The sequence below is a fragment of the Capricornis sumatraensis genome, chromosome 4, assembly GCF_032405125.1.
Source record: "Capricornis sumatraensis isolate serow.1 chromosome 4, serow.2, whole genome shotgun sequence".
NCBI lineage: Eukaryota > Metazoa > Chordata > Mammalia > Artiodactyla > Bovidae > Capricornis > Capricornis sumatraensis.
In genome coordinates, this window is record NC_091072.1 from 81,716,576 (window position 1) to 81,740,084 (window position 23,509).

At 40.2% G+C, this 23,509-nt stretch overlaps 1 non-coding gene and 1 pseudogene across 1 annotated transcript; one reads left to right on the top strand and one right to left on the bottom strand.

Moving 5' to 3' along the window:
- Window positions 1-4,276: 4,276 nt before the first annotated feature.
- LOC138077736 (craniofacial development protein 2-like) lies at window positions 4,277-5,062 on the bottom strand (annotated as a pseudogene).
- Window positions 5,063-16,662: 11,600 nt separating this feature from the next.
- TRNAI-GAU (transfer RNA isoleucine (anticodon GAU)) lies at window positions 16,663-16,734 on the top strand. Its single transcript has one exon. It is a non-coding gene; the product is annotated as a tRNA-Ile (tRNA).
- The last annotated feature ends 6,775 nt before the right edge of the window (window positions 16,735-23,509 follow it).

The following is a 23,509-nucleotide window of genomic DNA, read 5'->3' on the forward strand; positions in this document are numbered from 1 at the left end:
TCTGTGCTCTGTTTCTGATAAATTTCCCCTTGTTTTCAGTTCTGACAAATATTCCTTTGAATATGGTGTATGAAAATATTCTAGCACCAAACCAAGAATATCTAACCTTATTTATGTCTGTATTCTGTCCTTAAACACAAACAGCTGTGCACACATACATCTGTCTCACGTCTGACCAAGTACTGCTGTCCAGGTCTTCATATATACAAATAAATGTTCCCAGTTTTATGGGAAATCGTGGCTGGTGCAGCAGGAGTTTCAAAACCCACATGCATTTTTCAAATCTTACTTGCACAAACAAAAAGAGGACAAATATAGGCAAGCCAGGTTTGGAATTGCTGACTTTTAGAGTCAGTACAGAATGACTGAAGAATCTATATTTTGACCAAAAAATAAAGACAACATGTAAAAAAAAATTACAATTTGTCAAATCTTTTAAAGCTTAGGTTATGCTTTGGTAAAGAAAAACTAATTCTAAAGTCTTCATTAGTGCTGCTTGCTGTATAACTGAGAAAGCAACTTACTGACCAATCATTAGAAAGACCAGATGAGCAAAGTCCTTGATAAATTTCTTGGTTCTCATTATTAAACACTTTGAGAAGTCACAGGCCAAGTAGAGATTCAAGAAGTTCCTCATTTTGATGATAAGATTAGGAGATATGTTTTATTTCATTATTGTATGTCTTCCCTAATTTTCTATAATGAACATGAACCACTTTTATAATTAGTTTTAAAAGTTATTATAATTTCCCATTTAACCTCGAGGTTGATAAGTCAAACTATAAAGGCTATGGAGAGATTTTTTTTAAATACATATTATTATATTATATATTTTTTAAAAAATGTTTTATTCCTTGTCTCACCTTATCTGGAAAAAAAGACACCCTACCCTGGAGAACTGGGCTTCTCTTGTGGCTTAGATGGTAAAGAATTTGCCTGCAATACGGGAGAGCTAGGTTTGATCCCTGGGTTGGGAACATCCCCTGGAGGAGGGCATGGCAACCCACTCCAATATTCTTGCTTGGAGAATCCCCATGGACAGAGGAGCCTGGCGGGTTACAGACCCTGGGGTCGCAAAGAGTCAGACACAACTGAGTGACTAAGCACAGCACAGCACTCTGGAGAATTAATTTTAAAATCAAATGAAAATGAAAGCAAGTGGCAAAATATATTTGCCACCAATGGAGAAGCCAAGAAAAGCTTCTGCAAAATTCTACAAGGTTTGTGATCATTGGCATACTTCCAGTTATGTGATAGAAGATGGCTCTGTTTTGTCTGAAATAGTAATTCAATCATTAATTTTTCAAGCAATATATCTAGGGAAATTTGAATTCTTTTCAAGAATTCACAAACTGTTTCTATTCTGATTGCCAGTTCAAGATGACAGATAGAGAACATGTATTAAACTTCCTTCCTCTTCAACCCCATTAAATTATAGGAAATGTATACTAAATAAAATAAGTCCATAATAGCACAGGGCCATCAGTAGTCCAGAGACTATGAGGAATTCAAACTGAAAGACAGGTGTGAATTTTTTCTGGAGGAAAAAACTAGTGGGAACTCTCTTCCTGATAGAATCTCTAATAGCTCTGTGTGAGACAGTCATGGGGAAAATGAGAAGGCTATAATTTTGTTAAAGATCTGCCCACTTAAAAAACAGGGAGTGATTAAAGACAAACCCAATCTAATTCCAACCCCAACTTTTATGGGTAAAAACTGTAAGTTCAAGCTAAACAAAGCTCATTGTAAAGAGATTAAAAGCTATGTGACGGGGAGGCAGAGCAATTAGAGGGGTTGGGGGTGGCTGCTGATTCAATTCCTTCTGCTCCTCAGCTCGAGGTGTGTATTACACAGAAGGAAGCTTGCCACCTCAACACTGGAAAACATCTGACTCTGGAAAAAAAGGAGATAGTTGAGAAGAAAAGATAATGTGTATCTATGCATATGATCATTTCTAATATGTGGATCCTGAAAGAGGGAAAATCTTCCTTTAGGATTCCAAGCCATAACTAAGCAGACTTGAAGAGGCCAGTTCCATAGCTTTTGCCAGTTAAACCAGACCTACCCATGAATATTCCCTTTATATAATCAACAAATTATCTTTCTAAAAAATAGTTTGATTAGAAAAACATTTCAAAATAGAGACTTGACAATGTCTGCATCAAATAAGCTATGGACACAAACATTTAAATTCTCTCCTTCTCCAAAACCATGAACTGTAAACCAATACTGAGTTCAGTTCAGTTCAGTCGCTCAGTCGTGTCCAACTCTTTGCAACCCCATGAATCGCAGCACCCCAGGCCTCCCTGTCCATGACCAACTCCCGGAGTACACTCATACTCACATCCATCGAGTCAGTTATGCCATCCAGCCATCTCATCCTCTGTCATCCCCTTCTCCTCCTGCCCTCAATCCCTCCCAGCATCAGAGTCTTTTCCAATGAGTCAACACTTTGCATGAGGTGGCCAAAGTACTGGAGTTTCAGCTTTAGCATCATTCCCTCCAAAGAAATCCCAGGGCTGATCTCCTTCAGAATGGACTGGTTAGATCTCCTTGCAGTCCAAGGGACCCTCAAGAGTCTTCTCCAACACCACAGTTCAAAAGCATCAATTCTTCAGTGTTCAGCCTTCTTCACAGTCCAACTCTCACATCCATATATGACCACAGGAAAAACCATAGCCTTGACTGGATGGACCTTAGTCGGCAAAGTAATGTCTCTGCTTTTGAATATGCTGTCTAGGTTGGTCATAATTTTTCTTCCAAGGAGTAAGCGTCTTTTAATTTCATGGCTGCAATCACCATCTGCAGTGAGTTTGGAGCCCCCCAAAATAAAGTCTGACACTGTTTCCACTGTTTCCCCATCTATTTCCCATGAAGTGATGGGACCAGATGCCATGATCTTCACTTTCTGAATGTTGAGCTTTAAGCCAACTTTTTCACTCTCCACTTTCACTTTCATCAAGAGGCTTTTTAGTTCCTCTTCACTTTCTGCCGTAAGGGTGGTGTCATCTGCATATCTGAGGTTTTTGATATTTCTCCCGGCAATCTTGATTCCAGCTTGTGCTTCTTCCAGCCCAGTGTTTCTCTGCATATAAGTTACATAAGCAGGGTGACCATATAAAGCCTTGACATCCTCCTTTTCCTGTTTGGAACCAGTCTGTTGTTCCATGTCCAGTTCTAACTGTTGCTTCTTGACCTGCATACAAGTTTCTCAAGAGGCAGATCACGTGGTCTGGTATTCCCATCTCTTTCAGAATTTTCCAAGTTTATTGTGATCCACACAGTCAAAAGCTTTGGCATAGACAATAAAGCAGAAATAGATGTTCTTCTGGAACTTTCTTGCTTTTTCGATGATCCAATGGATGTTGGCAATTTGATCTCTTTTTCCTCTGCCTTTTCTAAAACCAGCTTGAACATCAGGAAGTTCACGGTTCACGTATTGCTGAAGCCTGGCTTGGAGAATTTTGAGCATTACTTTACTAGCATGTGAGATGAGTGCAATTGTGTGCTAGTTTGAGCATTCTTTGGCATTGCCTTTGGGATTGGAATGAAAACTGACCTCTTCCAGTCCTGTGGCCACTGCTGAGTTTTCCAAATTTGCTGGCATATTGAGCGCAGCACTCTCACAGCATCATCTTTCAGGATTTGAAATAGCTCAACTGGAATTCCATCACCTCCACTAGCTTTGTGCGAAGTGTTACTTTCTAAGGCCCACTTGACTTCACATTCCAGGATGTCTGGCTCTAGATGAGTGATCACACCATCATGATTATCTGGGTCGTGAAGGTCTTTTTTGTACAGTTCTTCTGTGTATTCTTGCCACCTGTTCTTAATATCTTCTGCTTCTGTTAGGTCCAGACCATTTCTGTCCTTCATCGAGCCCATGTTTGTATGATATCTTCCCTTGGTATTTCTAATTTTCTTGAAGAGATCTCTAGTCTTTCCCATTCTGTTGTTTTCCTCTATTTCTTTGCATCGATCGCTGAAGAAGGCTTTCTTACCTCTTCTTGCTCTTTGGAACTCTGCATTCAGATGCTTATATCTTTCCTTTGCTCTTTTGCTTTTCACCTCTTTTCTTTTCAAAGCTATTTGTAAGGCCTCCCCAGAGGGCTATTTCGCTTTTTTTCATTTGGTCTTGATCCCTGTCTCCTGTACAATGTCAGGACCTCAGTCCATAGTTCATCAGGTACTCTATCTATCAGATCTAGGCCCTTAATCTATTTCTTACTTCCACTGTATAATCATAAGGGATTTGATTTAGGTCATACCTGAATAGTCTAGTGGTTTTCCCTACTTTCTTCAATTTAAGTCTGAATTTGGCAATAAGCAGTTCATGATTTGAGCCACAGTCAGCTCCTGGTCTTGTTTTTGTTGACTGTATAGAGCTTCTCCATCTTTGGCTGCAAAGAATATAATCAATCTGATTTCAATGTTGGCCATCTGGTGATGTCCATGTGTAGAGTCTTCTCTTGTGTTGTTGGAAGAGGGTGTTTGCTATGACCAGTGAATTTTCTTGGCTCTGCTTCATTCTGCATTCCAAGGCCAAATTTGCCTGTTACTTCAGGTGTTTCTTGACTTCCTACTTTTGCATTCTAGTCCCCTATAATGAAAAGGACATCTTTTTTGGGTGTTAGTTCTAAAAGGTCTTGTAGGTCTTCATAGAACCATTCCCTTCAGCTTCTTCAGCATTACTGGTTGGGGCATAGACTTGGATTACTGTGATATTGAATGGTTTGCCTTGGAAATGAACAGAGATCATTCTGTCGTTTCTCAGAATGCATCCAAGTACTGCATTTTGGACTCTTTTGTTGACCATGATGCCTACTCCATTTCTTCTGAGGGCTTCCTGCCCACAGTAGTAGCTGTATTGGTCATCTGAGTTAAGTTCACCCATTCCAGTCCATTTTAGTTTGCTGATTCCTAGAATGTTGATGTTCATTCTTGCCATCTCTTGTTTGACCACTTCCAATTTGCCTTGATTCATGGACCTGACATTCCAGGTTCCTATGCAATATTGCTCTTTACAGCATCGGACCTTGCTTCTATTACCAGTCACATCCACAGCTGGTTATTGTTTTTGCTTTGGCTCCATCCCTTCATTCTTTCTGGAGTTATTTCTCCACTGATCTCCAGCAGTGTGTTGGGCACCTACTGACCTGGGGAATTCCTCTTTCAGTGTATCCTATCATTTTGCCTTTTCATACTGTTCATGGGGTTCTCAAGGCAAGAATCCGAGAGGAGCTACCATGCTTCTGGGGCCAAGGGAGGCTGGGAGGAGGCACCCCGTGCCTGAGGCCAGGGGCGGCAACTGGGAGGAGCAACCCCATGTCCAATGAGCGGTGGCTGCATGGGTGCAGGAGGGCCTAGAGGAGCTATCCCACATTGAAGGTCAGGAAGGGCTGCTGTGAGGAGATACCCTTCACTAATCACACTAGGACCACAGCCTTGTCTAACTCAGTGAATCTAAGCCATGCCCGTGGGGCAACCCAAGATGGGTGGGTCATGGTGGAGAGGTCTGACAGAATGTGGTCCACTGGAGATGGGAATGGCAAGCCACTTCAGTATTCTTGTCTTGAGAACCCCACGAACAGTATGAAAAGCAAGACTATCTGTGTTCAAATTCTGTTTTAACCATATACTAGTTGAATGATCTTAGGGAAGTTGCTTAAACTCTCTGTCCGGTTTTCTCATCTTTAAACAGCTGTAATAAAGTGCACACACAACATGGGATATTTGTGAAGGTTAGATGAACTAATATAAGATAGTTGTCAATTGGACCCTAGGACGTATTACTAGGTAAGCATTTATTACTGACATTGTTAATGGATGACATCACCAACTCAATGGACATGAGTTTGAACAAACCCCAAGGGTTGGTGATGGACAGGGAAGCCTGGCATGCTGCAGTACATGAGGTCACAAAGACTTGGACATGACTGAGCTACTGAACAGAACAGATCATGAAAAAAGGAAGAAGAGTTGTTTGTTTGTTCACAAAGTGATGTCTCTGCTTTTTAATACACTGTCTAGGTCTGTCCCTTAGACAGAAAAGAGATCAAACCAATCAAAGCTAAAGTAAAGTAACCCTGAATATTCATTGGATGGATGGTTGCTGGAGTTCCAATTCTGTGGCCACCTGATGCAAAGAGCTGATTCATTGAAAAAGACCCTGATCCTGGGAAAGATTAAGGGCATAAGAGGGCAATAGACTATGAGATGGTTGGATGGCACAGCATATTAAAAAGCAGAGAGATTACTGTGCTGACAAAGGTCAATTTAGTCAAAGTTATGGTTTCTTGGGCTTCCATGGTGGCTCAGAAAAGGCAGAGGAACCAGAGATCAAATTGCCAACATCCACTGGATCATCGAAAAAGCAAGAAAGTTCCTGAAAAATATCTATTTCTGCTTTATTGACTATGCCAAATCCTTTGACTGTGTGGATCACAATAACCTGTGGAAAATTCTGAAAGAGATGGGAATACCAGACCACCTGACCTACCTCTTGAGAAACCTATATGCAGGTCAGGAAGGAACAGTTAGAACTGGACATGGAACAACAGACTGGTTCCAAATAGGAAAAAAGGAGTATGTCAAGGCTGTATATTGTCACCCTGCTTATATAACTTATATGCAGAGTACATCATGAGAAACGCTGGACTGGAAGAAATACAAGCTGGAATCAAGATTGCCAGGAGAAATACCAGTAACCTCAGATATGCAGATGATACCATCCTTATGGCAGAAAGTGAAGAGGAACTAAAAGGCCTCTTGATGAAAGTGAAAGAGGAGAGTGAAAAAGTTGGCTTAAAGCTCAACATTCAGAAAACGAAGATCATGGCATCTGGTCCCATCACTTCATGGGAAATAGATGGGGAAACAGTGGAAACAGTGTCAGATTTTATTTTGGGGGGCTCCAAAATCACTGCAGATGGTGATTGCAGCCATGAAATTAAAAGACGCTTACTCTTTGGAAGGAAAGTTATGACCAACCTAGACAGCATATTCAAAAGCAGAGACATTACTTTGCCAACAAAGGTCCATCTAGTCAAGGCTATGGTTTTTCCTGTGGTCATGTATGGATGTGAGAGTTGGACTGTGAAGAAGGCTGAGCACCGAAGAATTGATGCTTTTGAATTGTGGTGTTGGAGAAGACTCTTGAGAGTCCCTTGGACTGCAAGGAGATCCAACCAGTCCATTCTGATGGAGATCAGCCCTTGGATTTCTTTGGAGGGAATGATGCTGAAGCTGAAACTCCAGTACTTTAGCCACCTCATGCGAAGAGTTGACTCATTGTAAAAGACTCTGATGCCGGGAGGGATTGGGGGCAGGAGGAGAAGGGGATGACATAGGGTGAGATGGCTGTATGGCATCACCAGCCCAATGGACATTCGTTTGGGTGAACTCCAGGAGTTGGTGATGGACAGGGAGGCCTGGTGTGCTGAAATTCATGGGGTCACAAAGAGTTGGACATGACTGAGTGACTGAACTGAACTGAACTGATGGTGGCTCAGATGGTAAAGTGTCTGTGGAGACCCAGTTTCAATCCCTGGGTCAGGAAGATCCCCTGGAGAAGGAAATGGAAACCCCCTCCAGTACTCTTGCCTAAAAAATTCCATGAACAGAGGAGCCTGGTGGGCTACAGTCTATGGGGTCACAAAGAGACCCAACTGAATGAGTTCACACTCATGATTTTTCACGTAGTCATGTGTGAATGTGAGAGTTGGACCATAAAGAAGGCTGAACACTGAAGAATTGATGCATTTGAACTGTGATGTTGGAAAAAAGTCTTGAGTCTGCTGGACTACAAGGATATCAAATCAATCAACCCTAAAGGAAATCAATCCTAAATATTCATTGGAAGGACTGATGCTGAAACTGAAATTCCAATACTTTGACCATCTGATGCGTAGAGCCAACTCATTAGAAAAGACCCTGATGCTTGGAAAGATTGGAAGCAGGGGGACTACAAAGGATGCAATGGTTGGATGGCATCTCTGATTCAATGGACATGAGTTTGAGCAAGCTCTGGGAGATGGTGATGGACAGGGAAGCCTGGCATGCTGCCGTCCATGGGGTTGCAAAGAGTCAATCACAACTTAGTCACTGAAAAACAACAACAAAGTTTTGTCATAGCTTTTCTTCCAAGGAGCAAGCATCTTTTAATTTTGTGGCTGCAGTCACTGTTCACATTAATTTTGGAGCCCAAGAAAATAAAATCTGTCACTGTTTCCAAATTTTTCCCATCTCTTTGCCATGAATTGAGGGGACTAGATGCCATGATCTTTGCTTTTTGAATGTTGAGTTTTAAGTCAGCTTTTTCACTCTTCTCTTTGACCCCTATCAAGGGGCCCTTTAGTTCCTCTTCACTTTCTGCTATAAGAGTGGTATCATCTGCATATTTGAGGTTGTTGACATTTCTCTTGGTAATCTTGTTTTCAGCTTGTGATTTATCCAGCTGGGCGATTCCCATGATGTACTCTGCAAAGAAGTTAAATAAGCAGGAGTGACAATACACAGCCTTGATGTATTCCTTTCAAATTTTGAACCAGTCCATTGTTCCATGTCCAGTTTTAACTGTTTCTTTTTGACCCACATATAGGTTTCGCAGGAGACAGATAAGGTGGTCTGGTATTCCCACCGCTTTAAGAAATTTCTACAGTTTGGTGTGATCCACATGGTCAAAGGGTTTAGCATTGTCAAGCAGAAGTAGATTTTTTTTTTTTTTAATTCCTTTGGTTTTTCTATGATCCAATGGATGTTGGCAGTTTGATCTCTGGTTCCTGTCCCTTTTGTAAATCTAGCTTGTGCATTTGGAAGTTCTTGCTTCAAGTACTATTAAAGTCTTTGTTGTTGATCAGTCGCTCAGTCATGTTCAATTCTTTGTGACCCCGTGGATTGCAGCACACCAGGTTTCCCTGTCATTCGCCATCTCCCATAGTTTGCTCAAATTCATGTCCATTGGGTTGGTGATGCCATCCAACTATCTCATCCTCTGTTGTCCCCTTCTCCTCCTGCCTTCACTCTTTCCCAGCATCATGGTCTTTTCTAATGAGTTGGCTCTTCACATCAGGTGGCCAAATTATTGCAACTTCTGCTTCAGCATCAGTCCTTCCAATGAATCTTCAGTGTTGATTTTGTTTAAGATTGACTGATTTGATCTCCTTGCAGTCCAAGGGACTCTCAAGAGTCTTCTCCAACATTACAGTTTGAAAGCATCAGTTATTCAGTGTTCAGCCATCTTTATGGCTCAACTCTCACATCCATACATGACTACTGGATGTATGGATGTACCAGTAGTCATGTTGAAATCTACCTTGAAGAATATTGAGCATTATCTTTCTAACATGTGAAATGATAGCAATTGATCCATAGTTTCAAGATTATTTGGCATTACCTTCCTTTGGGATTGGATTGAAAACTTTTTCCAGTCCTGTGGCCACTGCTGAGTTTTCCAAATTTTCTAGCATATTGAGTGCAGCACTTTAACAGCATCATCTTTTAGGATTTGAAATAACTCAGATGAAATTCCATTATATCCACTAGCTTTGTTCATAAGAATGCTTCCTAAGGTCCACCTGACTTCACACTCCAGAATGTCTGGCTCTAGATGAGTGAACAGAGCATCACAGTTATCTGGGTCATTAATACCTTTTTTGCATCATTCTTTTTGTGTATTCTTGCTACCTCTCCTTAATCTTTTCTGCTTTTGTTAGGTCCTTCCTTGCCATTTCTGTCCTTTACTGTGCCCATCTTTACATGAAATGTTTCCTTGGTATCTCTAATTTTCTGGAAGAGATCTCTTGTCTTTCCTTTTCTATTGTTTTCCTCTATTTATTTGCAATATTCATTTAAGAATACTTTTTTTTTAAATCTCTCCCTGCTCTTCTATGGAACTCTACATTCGGTTAGGTATATCTTTCTCTTTCTCCTTTGCCTTTTGATTCTTTTCTTTTCTCAGCTAGTTGTGAGGCCTCCTCAGACAACCATTTTGTCTTCTTGCATTTCTTTTACTTTGGTATGGTTTTGGTCAATATCACAAATTGTCCAGTGTTACAAATTGTCATGCTTAGTTTTTCAGACACTCAGTCCACCAAATCTAATCCCTTGAATCTATCTGTCACCTCCACTGTATAATCATACAAGATCTAATTTAGGTCATACCTGAATGATGTAGTGGTTTTCCCTACTTTCTTCAATTTAAACCTGAATTTTACAATAAGTTCATGATCTGAGTCACAGTTATCTCCCAGTCTTGTTTCTTGCTGACTGTACAGAGTTTCTCCATCTTCAGCTGCAAAGAATATAATCAATTTGATTTCAGTTTTAACCATCTGGTGATGTCCATGTGTAGAATCATTTTTTGTGTTATTGGAAGAGGGTCTTTGCTATGACCATTGTGTTCTCTTGGCAAAAATCTGTTAGTCTTTGCCCTACTTCATTTTGTACTCCAAGGCAAAACATTCCTGTTACTCCAAATTTCTCTTGACTTCCTACTTTTGCATTCCAGTCCACTATGATGAAAAGGACATCTTTTTTGGTGTTGGTTCCAGAAGTTCTTGTAGGTCATCATAGAACCGTTCAACTTCAGCTTCTTCAGCTTTAGTGGTTGGGGCGTAGATTTGGATTACTGTGATGCTGAATGAATCAAGATTATTGATTCATTTGAATCAATGAACGAGTCCTTGGAATTCATTCATCAATGAATCCTTGGAGATGAATCAAGATCATTCTGTCGTTTTTGAGAATGCACCCAAGTACTGCATTTTGGACTACTGTTGACTATGAGGGCTACTTCATTTTTTTAAAGGGATTCTTGCCAACTGTAGTAGATATAATGGTCATCTGAATTAAATTCACCCATTCCTGTCCATTTTAGTTCACTGATTCCCAAAATGTTGATGTTCATTCTTGCCATTAAGATGCCACTCTTGCCATCTTCAGCTTGACCTACTTGAATATAATGATGATATTCTAATATGAGTTTTTTAATTCTAGTCACTCATCCATCAGCAAATGTATAGTGAGTCTCTACTGTGTATTCTTGCCTGGAAAATCCCATAGATTGAGGAGCCTGGTAGGCTACAGTCCATGGGGTCACAAAGTCAGACATGACTGAGCAACTTTACTTTCTTTCACTGTGTATTAGACACTGTGCAAAACACTGAGCTTACCACATAGAATTTAGTGGTCTAATGAGAAACTTACACATTACTGAAAATACATTCAATTACAAATTATGAATATTAGGAAAGAAAGGAATAAGACTCGGTAGCAATGAAAACTGTTTACTGATTCAGGGATAGAAAAAACTGTGGGACAAAAAAACAGAATCAAGAACCAGACCCACACATCTTTGGAAGCTTGATAAATATCAAGTTTTTATAAATGGATGGGGAAAGGAAAGACTATCCAATACATTTTAAATATCAAGATATTTTGTTATCCAGACTAGAAAAAAAAAGGAATAATATTAATACCTCTTACCACACATAAAATAAATTCTAGGAGGTTAGTGTGAAAAAAAACAAAACTTTGTAGATCTTCTGCAAAAGGATATATTTATGACTTTTATATAAGGAAGAAGTTTTTAGGTCACAAAGATCATAAATCATAAAAATATCAATAAGAATGACTAAACACACAAAATTTCAGTGCTATCTATAAAAGTTTTATACCTAGAAAACATAAATACATAACCAAAAAGTGTAAATATATAACAAAATGAAAAACAAGGCAATAGATAGTGGTCAAAGGGCACAAACAGACTTCAGAAAAAAATGAATAAAAGAAAATGAGATCCTAGAGAGTTTTAGAATTCTCTTTTTCTTGGAAACAAAATAAACTCACCATTGATGGTTATTCTGACTAATATACCTGTGAAAAGGTTTTTAACCACCTTACTGTTGCTGCAGCCAAAGCTACCATGGACATATGTAAAGCTGAACCGTTGAGTTTCTTAGTTGTTGCACTGGAGAGATCACTCACTATGGTGACCTGAGCTGCATCTGAGTGAGAGAGGGTCAGAAAGAACTTGTTATGGATTAAGCCTTGGATAAGTGCTTTAGAGGAGGACATAAGAGGTGAGACATTGCTCTGAACTGGATATTGTCTGAAAGTACAGTAATTGTGTAATTATTAATTCTTGTATAAAAAGAGCATGGCCCCACCCATCAGAACAACACCCAGTTTCCCTCTCAGTCTGTCCTGTCAGGAATCTTCCATAAGCCTCTTATCCTTCTCCATCAGAAGACAGAAAGACTGGAAACCACAGTCACAGAAAACTAACCAATCTAATAGCATGATCCATAGCCTTGTCTAACTCAACGAAACTATGAGCCATGCCACACAGGGCCACCCAAGATGGGCGGGTCATGGTGGAGAGTTCTGACAAAATGTGGTCCACTGGAGAACGGAATGGTAAACCACTTCAGTATTCTTGCCTTGAGAACCCCATGAACAGTATGAAAAGACAAAAAGATTGGATACTGAAGATGAACTCCCCAGGTTGGTAGGTGCCCAATATGCTATTGGAGATCAGTGGAGAAATAACTCCAGAAAGAATGAAGAGACAGAGCCAAAGCAAAAACATCACCTAGTTGTGGATGTGACTGGTGATGGAAGCAAGGTTGGATGCTGTAAAGGACAATATTGCATGGGAACCTGGAATGTTAGGTCCATGAATCTAGGCAAATTGGAAGTGGTCAAACAGAAGATGGCAAGAGTGAGCATCAACATTTTAGGAATCAGTGAACTAAAATGGACTGGAATGGGTAAATTTAACTCAGAGGACCATTATATCTACTACTGTGGGCAAGAATCCCTTAGAAGAAATGGAGTAGCTATCATAGTCAACAAGAATCCAGAATGCAGTACTTGGATGCAATCTCAAAAGCAACAGAATGATCTCTGTTCATTTCCAAGGCAAAGCATTTGATATTATGGTAATCCAAATATACACCCTGACCAGTAATGATGAAGAAACTTAAGTTGAAAGGTTCTATAAAGACCTACAAGACCATCCAGAACTAACACCCCCAACAGATGTCCTTTTCATTATAGGGGACTGGAATGCAAGAGTAGGAAGTCAAGAAACACCTGGAGTAACAGGTAAATTTGGCCTGTTACTGCCCTGAATGAAGCAGGGCAAAGGCTAATAGAGTTTTGCCAAAACAATGCACTGGTCATAGCAAACACCCTCATCCAACAACACAAGAGAAGACTATACACATGGACATCACCAGATGGTGAACATCAAAATCAGCTTGATTACATTCTTTGCAACCAAAGATGGAGAAGCCCTATACAGTCAGCAAAAACAAGACCAGGAGATGACTGTGGCTGAGATCATGAACTCTTTATTGCCAAATTCAGACTTAAATTGAAGAAAGTAGGGGAAACCACTAACCATTCAGGTATGACGTAAATCAAATCGCTTATGATTATACAGTGGAGGTGAGAAATAGATTTAAGGGACTAGATCTGATACACAGAGTGCCTGATGAACTATGGATGGAGGTTCATGACATTGTACAGGGGACAGTGATCAAGACCATCCCAAGAAAAAGAAATGCAAAAAAGCAAAATGGCTGTCTGAGGAGGCCTTAAAATAGCTGTCAAAAGAAGAGAAGTGAAAAGCAAAGGAAGAAAGGAAAGATATACCCAATTGAATGAAGAGTTCCAAAGAATAGCAAGGAGAGATAAAGAAAGCCTTCCTCAGTGATCAGTGCAAAGAAATAGAGGAAAACAATAGAATGGGAAAGACTAGAGATTTATCCAAAGGAACTTTTCATGCAAAGATGGGCTCACTAAAGGACAGAAATGGTAGGGACCTACCAGAAGCAGAAGATATTAAGAAGAGGTGGCAAGAATACACAGAACTGTACAAAAAATCTTCATGAGTGTGATCACTCACCTAGAGCCAAACATCCTGGAGAGTGGTCAAGTGGGCCTTAGGAAGCATTACTACGAACAAAGTTAGTGGAGATGATGGAATTCCACTTGAGCTATTTCAAACCTAACAGATGATGCTGTGAAAGTGCTGTACTCAATATGCCAGTAAACTTGGAAAACTCAGCAGTGGCCACAGGGCTGGAAAAGGTCAATTTTCATTCTAATCCCTAAGAAAGGCAATGCCAAAGAATGCTCAATCACCGGACAATTGCATTCATCTCACACACTAATAAAGTAATGCTCAAAATTCTCCAAGTTGGACTTCAACAATTCATGAACCGTGAACTTCCAGATGTTCAAGCTGGTTTTAGAATAGGCAGAGGAATCAGAGATCAAATTGCCATCATCCGCTAGATCATCAAAAAAGCAAGAGTTCCAGAAAAACATTTATTTCTGCTTTATTGACTATGCCAAAGCCTTTGACTGTGTGGATCACAATAAACTGTGGAAAATTCTTCAGGAGAAGGGTATACCAGACCACCTGACCTGCCTCTTGAGAAACCTGTATGCAGGTCAGGAAGCAACAGTTAGAACTGGACATGGAACAACAGCTGCTGCTGCTGCTGCTGCTGCTGCTAACTCTCTTCAGTCGTGTCCAACTCTATGTGACCCCATAGACGACAGCCCACCAGGCTCCTCTGTCTCTGGGATTCTCCAGGCAAGAATACTGGAGTGGGCTGCCATTTCCTTCTCCAATGGAACAACAGACTGGTTCCAAATAGGAAAAGGAGTATGTCAAGGCTGTATATTGTCACCCTGTTTTTTGAACTTTTATGCAGAGTACATCATGAGAAACGCTGGGCTGGATGAAGCACAAGCTGGAATCAAGATTGCCGAGAGAAATATTAATAACCTCAGATATGCAAATGATACCATCCTTAGGGCAGAAAACTAAAAAGCCTCTTCATGAAAGTGAAAGAGGAGAGTGAAAAGGTTGGCTTAAAGCTTAACATTCAGAAAACTAAGATCATGGCATCCGGTCCCATCACTTCATGGGAAATAGATGGGGAAACAGTGGAAACAGTGGCAGAGTTTTTATTTTGGGGGCTCCAAAATCAGTGCAGATGGTGACTGCAGCCGCAAAATTAAAAGATGCTTGCTCCTTTGAAGGAAAATTATGACCAACCTAGACAGCACATTATAAAGCAGAGACATTACTTTACCAACAAAGGTTCATCTAGTCAAGGCCATGGTCTTTCCAGTAGTCATGTATAGATGTGAGAGTTGGACTGTAAAGAAATCTGAGCACCAAAGAATTGATGCTTTTGAATTGTGGTGTTGGAGAAGACACTTGATAGTCCCTTGGACTGCAAGGAGATCCAACCAGTCCATATCAAAGGAAATCAGTCCTTAATATTCATTGGAAGGACTGGTGTTGAAGCTGAAACTCCAATACTTTGGCCACATGATGTGAAGAGCTGACTCACTTGAAAAGTCCCTGATGCTGGGAAAGATTGAAGGCAGAAGGAGAAGGGGATGACAGAGGATGAGATGATTGGATGGCATCACTGACTTGATGGACATGAGTTTGAGCAAGCTCTGGAAATTGGTAATGGACAGGGAAGCCTGGCATGTTGCAGTCCATGGGGTCACAAAGAGTTAGACACGACCGAGAGAGTGAACTGAATTGAATTGATATAGAAAGAGGGAAGTGTAGACTGAATCTGCAACTGTAATTGGAAAAGGAGAAACAGTTATTTTTATTAGCCAGGATAGAGGGATTCTCTTCATTTTTATCTTTTGAGCAATGTTCCTGTTTCTGTTTTTATTCAGTGTAATTACAATAGTACCCCAGGTTTTTGTCTTATCTATCACAGTCACAGAGTGGCCTTGTTTGTTGATGCTCTATAAAATTGTCATTGTTTAACTTGAGAGCACGAATTTCCAAGTATTCATAGTAGGAAAAAATTAAGAACAACCTAAATTTCCATCAGCAGGAGAAAATGGACATAAAAATATGGAATATTAAAGAGCATACAAACCCAAATTATATATGCAGTACTTTTTAATGTACAAGAATTATATATATACATTGAATGCTGCTGCCTTGCTAAGTCAGTTCAGTTATATCGGCACAAAAGATAGAATGTATCAATGAATATATCATTTGTGATGATAGTACATTTATGGATGTCAGTTCAGTTCAGTCCATTTCAGTCTCTCAGTTGCGTCCGACTCTTTGCGACCCCATGAATCGCAGCACGTCAGGCCTCCCCGTCCATCACCAACTCCTGGAGTTGACTCAGACTCGCATCCATCAAGTCAGTGATGCCATCCAGCCATCTCATCCTCTGTTGTCCCCTTCTTCCCCTGCCCCCAATCCCTCCCAGCATCAAAGTCTTTTCCAATGAGTCAACTCTTCGCATGTCACAAATGTAAAATAGTAGTTACATTTGAGAAGGAAAGAAAGTGAACTGAAGAAAGCATACTTTATGGGTTTCAACAATCTGAAACACTTTATTAAAAGAGTGACTTTCAAAAATTATGGTGAAAATGCCAACATTTGAAGAATTTGAATTATGAGTGAACAAGTGATTATTTATTAATTTTTACATCTGATGCTTGATATTTTTCATAATTATAGAAAATCAAATCATAGTTTCAAAACATATGCCAAATTTTTTGAAATTTTTCATTTTATCCTTTCTTTACGTGGAGAAAATCTACTGATGAAATGCCCCCCTGCAGGAGAATTTAGTGTAGTTTAGAGCTTCCCTGGTGGCTCAGATGGTAAAGCATCTGCCTGATATGCAGGAGACCCGGGTTTGATCCCTGGGTTGGGAAGATCTCCTGGAGAAGGAAATGGCAATCCACTCCAGTATTCTTGCCTGGAGAATCCCATGGACGGAGGAGCATGGTAGACTACAGTCCATGGGGTCGCAAAGAGTCAGACACGACTGAGCGAGCTTCACAGGATTCTTGTAGGAGTAATCTGAATGATCAGATTAAGGCAGCTTTCTACTGTGAAAGTTTGGATCAGCCAGAAAATATCCTTGCACTGGGGGGCCTGTCCAATTTATGCCAGCATTAAATGTACACTTCGGAAAGAGTTTATTTAGAATGAATCTGTTCCTAATTTTGAAATTCTTTAAGAAAAAAGAACAAGTATGGGAGGACAAAAGGAAGGATGGGGGAAAATCCTATAATCTAAAAACTGTTTGATAAACTAACTGCCAGAAATCCTAACTGAGTTATGCAAGCCTTTTATAATTATAACACATCTTGTTTATTTCATTACCAGTTAGAAATAATCTTCAGGGAGAATGTTAGTGTGGTTTAGGACCCTTATAGGAATGATCTGAATAATGAGTAAGTCAGGGAGATGGAATTTTAATGCTTCAACTAGTCTCCATTTTCTGGGTTTGGTCCATATGGTAATAACCTACCAACAAGTATTTTCAGAAAGTGAGAAGAGACATGAAAATCATCTCTAGTGACAGGCAAGAGTATTTTAAAAGTGTTAATGAAAGGCTTTTCACGACATGTGTTAAAGACGGTAAGGAGAACTTTCAAGAGGGACAACTGCAGAGAGAGTTTTCCAGTAGGAAAGAGTGCTGGACTCAGTTTAAGAACAAGTGCAGATTTACAGACAGGAAACAGGGTGGAGTGAGGGACTGGAAATAACTGAGTGAATATCAAAGCTAAGGTGATGCTGGCTGACCTGACTTGACAAGATTCTTGCTGAAGTTAGGCCAGATTGATAAAATATCAGGGAAGGGATTTTTATTAATCTGACTCAGCAGGATTTTTGCTAAAACTGGGCAAAGCACAGAAAAAGCAGAGCACAAGGTCATAGAGGAAGACCCTCTCAGAGGAGCCTGGCTGAAGTTTGGTCAAGGAGAAAGTCTTTATCAAATATTAGTATAAGAATGTGGCTAGACTTTGGGAAGATATCACTGGGACTTGGAGCATTTGAGACAGGATAATATAAAATTAAAGTCTAAATTAAAGTCTAAAGTCTAAATGTCACACAAGGCTGCTTTCTCTCTTTTCATGATTCCAGGCTTTAACCTTCTAGCCAACAGCTCCAATATCTGAAAAGGAATAAAACATTACCAATGAAGGACCTTATTGCCCAGTAGTTCTTAGATAGCTGCATCTTAGTTGTTGCTATTCAGTCATCGGTCATGTTCAACTTTTCATGACCCATTTACTGCAGCATGCCAGGCTTCTCTGTCCTTCACCACATTTTGGAGCTTGCTCAAACTCATGCCCATTGAGTTGGTGATGTCATCCAACCATCTCATCCTCTGTCTCCTCCTTCTCCTCCTTCCCTGAATCTTTCCCAGCATCAGGGTCTTTCCCAATGAGTTGGCCCTTCACATTAGGTGACCAAAGAGCTTAACCTACAGCATCAATCCTTCCCAAGAATATGCAGGGTGAGTTTCCTTAAGATTGACTGACTTGATCTCGCTGCTGTCCAAGGGACTCTCAAGAGTCTTCTCCAGCACCACGGTTTGAAAGCATCAGTTCTTTGGCACTCAGTCTTCCTCATGGTCCATCTCTCACATCCATATACATAACTACTGAAAAAGTCATAACTTTGACTCTACGGACTTTCTTGGTGAAGCAATGTCTCTGCTTTTTAATACACTGTCTAGGTTTGTCATACCTTTTCTTTCAAGAGCAAGCGTCATTTAATTTCATGGCTTCAGTCACCATCTGCAGTGATTTTGGAGCCCCCCAAAATAAAGTCCAACAGTGTTTCCATTTTTTTCTCCATCTATTTGTTATGAACTAGTGGGACCAGATGCCAGGATCTAAGCATTTTGAATGTTGAGTTTTAAACCAGTTTTTTTTGACTCTTCTCTTTCACATTCATCAAGAGGCTCTTCAGTTCCTCTTCACTTTCTGTCCTTCAGTTCAGTTCAGTTCAGTTCAGTCGCTCAGTCATGTCTGACTCTTTGCAACACCATGAATCACAGCACGCCAGGCCTCCCTGTCCATCACCAACTCCCAGAGTTCAATCAGACTCACGTCCATCGAGTCAGTGATGCCATCCAGCCATCTCATCCTCTGTCGTCCCCTTCTCCTCCTGCCCCCAATCCCTCCCAGCATCAGAATCTTTTCCAATGAGTCAACTCTTCACATGAGGTGACCAAAGTACTGGAGTTTCAGCTTTAGCATCATTCCTTCCAAAGAAATCCCAGGACTGATCTCCTTCAGAATGGACTGGCTGGATCTCCTTGCAGTCCAAGGGACTCTCAAGAGTCTTCTCCAACACTACAGTTCAAAAGCATCAATTCTTCGGTGCTCAGCCTTCTTCACAGTCCAACTCTCACATCCATACATGACTTCTGGAAAAACCATAGCCTTCACTACACGGACCTTAGTTGGCAAAGTAATGTCTCTGCTTTTCAATATGCTATCTAGATTGGTCATACTTTTCTTCCAAGGAGTAAGCGTCTCTTAATTTCATGGCTGCAATAACCATCTGCAGTGATTTTGGAGCCCCCCAAAATAAAGTCTGACACTGTTTCCACTGTTTCCCCATCTATTTCCCATGAAGTGATGGGACCGGATGCCATGATCTTCACTTTCTGAATGTTGAACTTTAAGCCAACTTTTTCACTCTCCTCTTTCACTTTCATCAAGAGGCTTTTTAGTTCCTCTTCACTTTCTGCCATAAGGGTGGTGTCATCTGCATATCTGAGGTTATTGATATTTCTCCTGGCAATCTTGATTCCAGCTTGTGTTTCTTCCAGTCCAGCGTTTCTCATGATGTACTCTGCATATAAGTTAAATAAGCAGGGTGACAGTACACAGCCTTGATGTAATTTTTTCCCAGTTTTGAACCTGTCCATTGTTCCATGTCCAGTTCTGCTGCTTTTTGTCCTGCATACAGGTTTCTCAGAAGATAGATGAGTTTGTCTGGTATTCCCATATCTTTAAGAATTTTCCAGAGTTTCCTGTGCTACTCTCTTCAAAGGCTTTAGTATAGTCAGTGAAGCAGAAGTAGGTGTTTTGCTGGAATTCTCTTGCTTTTTCTATGATCCAAAGTATGTTGATAATTTTAAAATCAAGATGATATTCTATTGTGAACCTCTCATAATAAAACACGTATGGAAGAAGAAATATTGTGATATGTGACTCTAGACTACAGCATTTGCAATGGGAAAAAAGCATTGTAGCAGCTTGTTCAACAAGAAATCAACAACCATTGTTGCTTTTACTTTGCAGCTTTAGCTATCAGGAGTTATAATAAAACATTCAAAGTACCATGGTTGTGGACAAGATGTTTTTGTGAGTTCTACTTTATAACAACCTAGGAAGAATGTCTGAAATATTGCTTAGTGTGCAACTACCACAATAGTGTGGCTGAACTCTTGACATCATATAGTAGAAAACTCTCACCCACACTGATACAGTTGAAGAGTGACTGAGCCAGAGAGATGTTTATAATTCTTGGAGCAAGAATAAGCATAGACAGCACATCTGTTTGATCTCTGTCCTACAAATGTGTGTGTGCATGGAGTGGTCAAAGTGAGAATTCTGGATTCAGACTGAAGTCAGAACTAGAATCTAGCCCCTTCACATACTAGATCTGTGACTTTGTCAAGTTACTTTACTGTGCCTTAGTTTTCTCATTTTAAATGAGATAAAAAGATTGGCATAATGTGAGGACCAACTGAAATAACGAAATTTTTAGTGTTTAGCCCAGAGCTTAACACAGAAAGAAGTTAAAAATATTAACCATTACTACTTCAACTACTACTACTACTACTATTACAATTATAATTGTTTAGCTCCATAGCCTACCAAGATTCAGGAGTTGGTGATGGACAGGGAAGCCTCGTGTGCTGCAGTCCATGGGGTTGCAAAGAGTTGGACACAACTGAGCAACTGAACTGAATTGATAGCCTACCACACTACTTTGTGCATAATTTATGCTTAATAAGTATTTGTTGAATTAATTCCTAAAGAAAAATCATCATTCTCTTTTAAGTTTCTGACTGAGTTTGGATAGACCAATGATTGAGACACCCCTGCTCCCTTTAGTAACTCATGGTGCAGCTGCTCGTGATACGTCAGCTGGGACATAAAAAAGGCCACCTAGTCTCCTCCAACAGTTCAATGTCTGGTGTAGGGTGATGTATGGAGGCACCTGGATAGATCTCCAGCCTGCAGTAAACAGCCAAAGGGGAGCATTTGCTGAGTTATGTGTTGCAAACACATGGTGAATAATTATAATTTTATCAGGAGATTTGAAGGAAGGCCTAGGAATATATTCGATAATTTTGAGAAACCACTATAAAGTCCTCATTTGTTATGTTCCTAAAGAAGCAATCTTGGTTAGGGCCCATGGTGAAAGTGTGTCTTCAAGATATTGCACATTCAAGCATATGGCACACTTGTACGTCGAGTTGTCAATATTCAAATGGATTCTAGTCCTCTAGTTCTCCAGACTGTTCTAGCCCAGCTGCAAAAGACAGAAAAGCAAATCCCAAACAAACTTATTCTGAGAGAGAAGCTGGGTAAGAAGTGCAGAGCAAAGATATTATATAGATATATATTTTATGTTAGGAAGATTTAAGAGCTAAGTAGAATAAATGTCACAGTCCAAAGTATGGAATAGAGCTATGGCAGAGAACAACCTAAAAGTAACAAGCCATCAGAGAATGAGAATTCGAGAAGGAAATATAGTTAGTACAACATGCTTCCAGCAGGCAGCAGCTTATCAAACTGGAGCTCTTTCAGAGGATGGAGGGTGTGCCTTGAATGGCTAAGCACCATCCTTGGCTTCCATCCCTAGAATTACTTAGTCTGCAAGCTAGAAGGATTTAGTGACTGCTAAAATTGACTGCTATTCACTAAGAAGAACTACAGTGAGATGGTAGATGACAGGAGCCAGGCAGTATGGGTTTAAATCCTGGTTCTACGGGTTGCTAGGTATGTAAGGGCAGCTTCTTAAATTTCTTGTGCCTCCTTTTGCTCAGCTAAATGGGAAAAATGGGAATATACTTACTTTACAAAGCTGTTATGAGGATTAAGTGAGTTTTCTACACAACTCAGGGTGTCATGTTTGGCACACAGTAAGTCTGGTCTTTATTATCATCATCATCATCATTCAAAAAAATCAAAAGGTAGTCTAGGTGTGTGCACTCAGTTGCTTCAGTGGTGTCCATCTCTTTGTGATGCCAGACCCCATGGACTGTGGCCGGTCAGGCTCGTCTGTCAATGGGATTTTCTAGGAAAGAAGACTGGAGTGGACTGCCATTCTTTCCTCCAGGAAGAAATCTGACCCAGGGATCAAACTCTCATCTCCTGTGTCTCCTGCATTGCAGAAGGATTCTTTATCCACTGAACCATCTGGGAAGCCTACTTTAGGTATACTAAATAAATACTGCAGTTAAAAAAATATCAATATCTACCTATGAGGTTTCAAAAACCATATTGGAGGATAATGTTCTGAGCTACCTACTTGTGTTTCTCACTGTGATTCCATATGTAACTGACTTTTTCCCCGATTCATTTGACATTTACATATGTATTTATTTTTCTTCTAAAAATTAAGTCAAATATCTAAACAAGGCATCTCCTTTCATAGACAGTCTTGGTGAAAGTGAAAGTGAAAGAGAAGTTGCTCAGTTGTGTCCAACTCCTAGGGACCTCATGGACTGCAGCCTACCGGGCTCCTCTGTCCATGGGATTTTCCAGGCAAGAGTACTGGAGTGGGTTGCCATTGCCTTGGTGGAATAGACTTATTGTGCCAGGTTATTTTTTAATATATATTTTACTTTTAAATTAGAGAATAATAACTTTACAATATTGTGATGGTTTTGCCATATATCAAGATGAATTGGCATTAGGTATGCATATGTCCCCTTCCGCTTGAGCCCCCCTCCCCCCTCCCACCCCATCCCATCCCTCTAGGTTGTCTCACCCTGCATCATACAGTGAACTCCCACTGGCTATCTATTTTGCATATGGTAGTGTATATGTTTCAATGCTGTTCTCTCATATCATCCCACCCTCTCCTTCCCCCAGTGTGTCCAAAATGTCTGTGTCTCTTTTGCTGCCCTGCAAGTAGGATCATCAGTACTATCTTTCTAAGTTCCATATATATGTGGTATTTAACAAACAATATTTGTCTTTCTCTTTCTGAATTAGTTTACTCTGTATAATAGCCTCTAGGTTTATCCACCTCATCAGAACTGACTCAAATGCCTTCCTTTTTATAGTTGAGAAATATTGCATTGTTTATATGTACCACAGCTTCTTTATCCATTCATCTGTCAATGGACAACTACGTTATATCCACATCCTACCTGTTGTAAAGAGTACTGCAGTGAAGATTGGGGTACATGTATCTTTTTCATATCTGGTTTCCTCAGGGTATATTTCCAGTAGTGGAATTGCTGGATCATATGATAGCTTTATTCCTAGTTTTTAAAAATAATCTCCATGCTGTTCTCCATAGTGGCTGTATCAATTTACATTCCCACCAACAGGTAAAGGTGTTCCCTTTTCCCCACACCCTCTCAATCATTTATTGTTTGTAGATTTTCTGATGATGGTCGTTCTGACCTGTCAGGTTATTTTGATTCTCTTTTTGGGT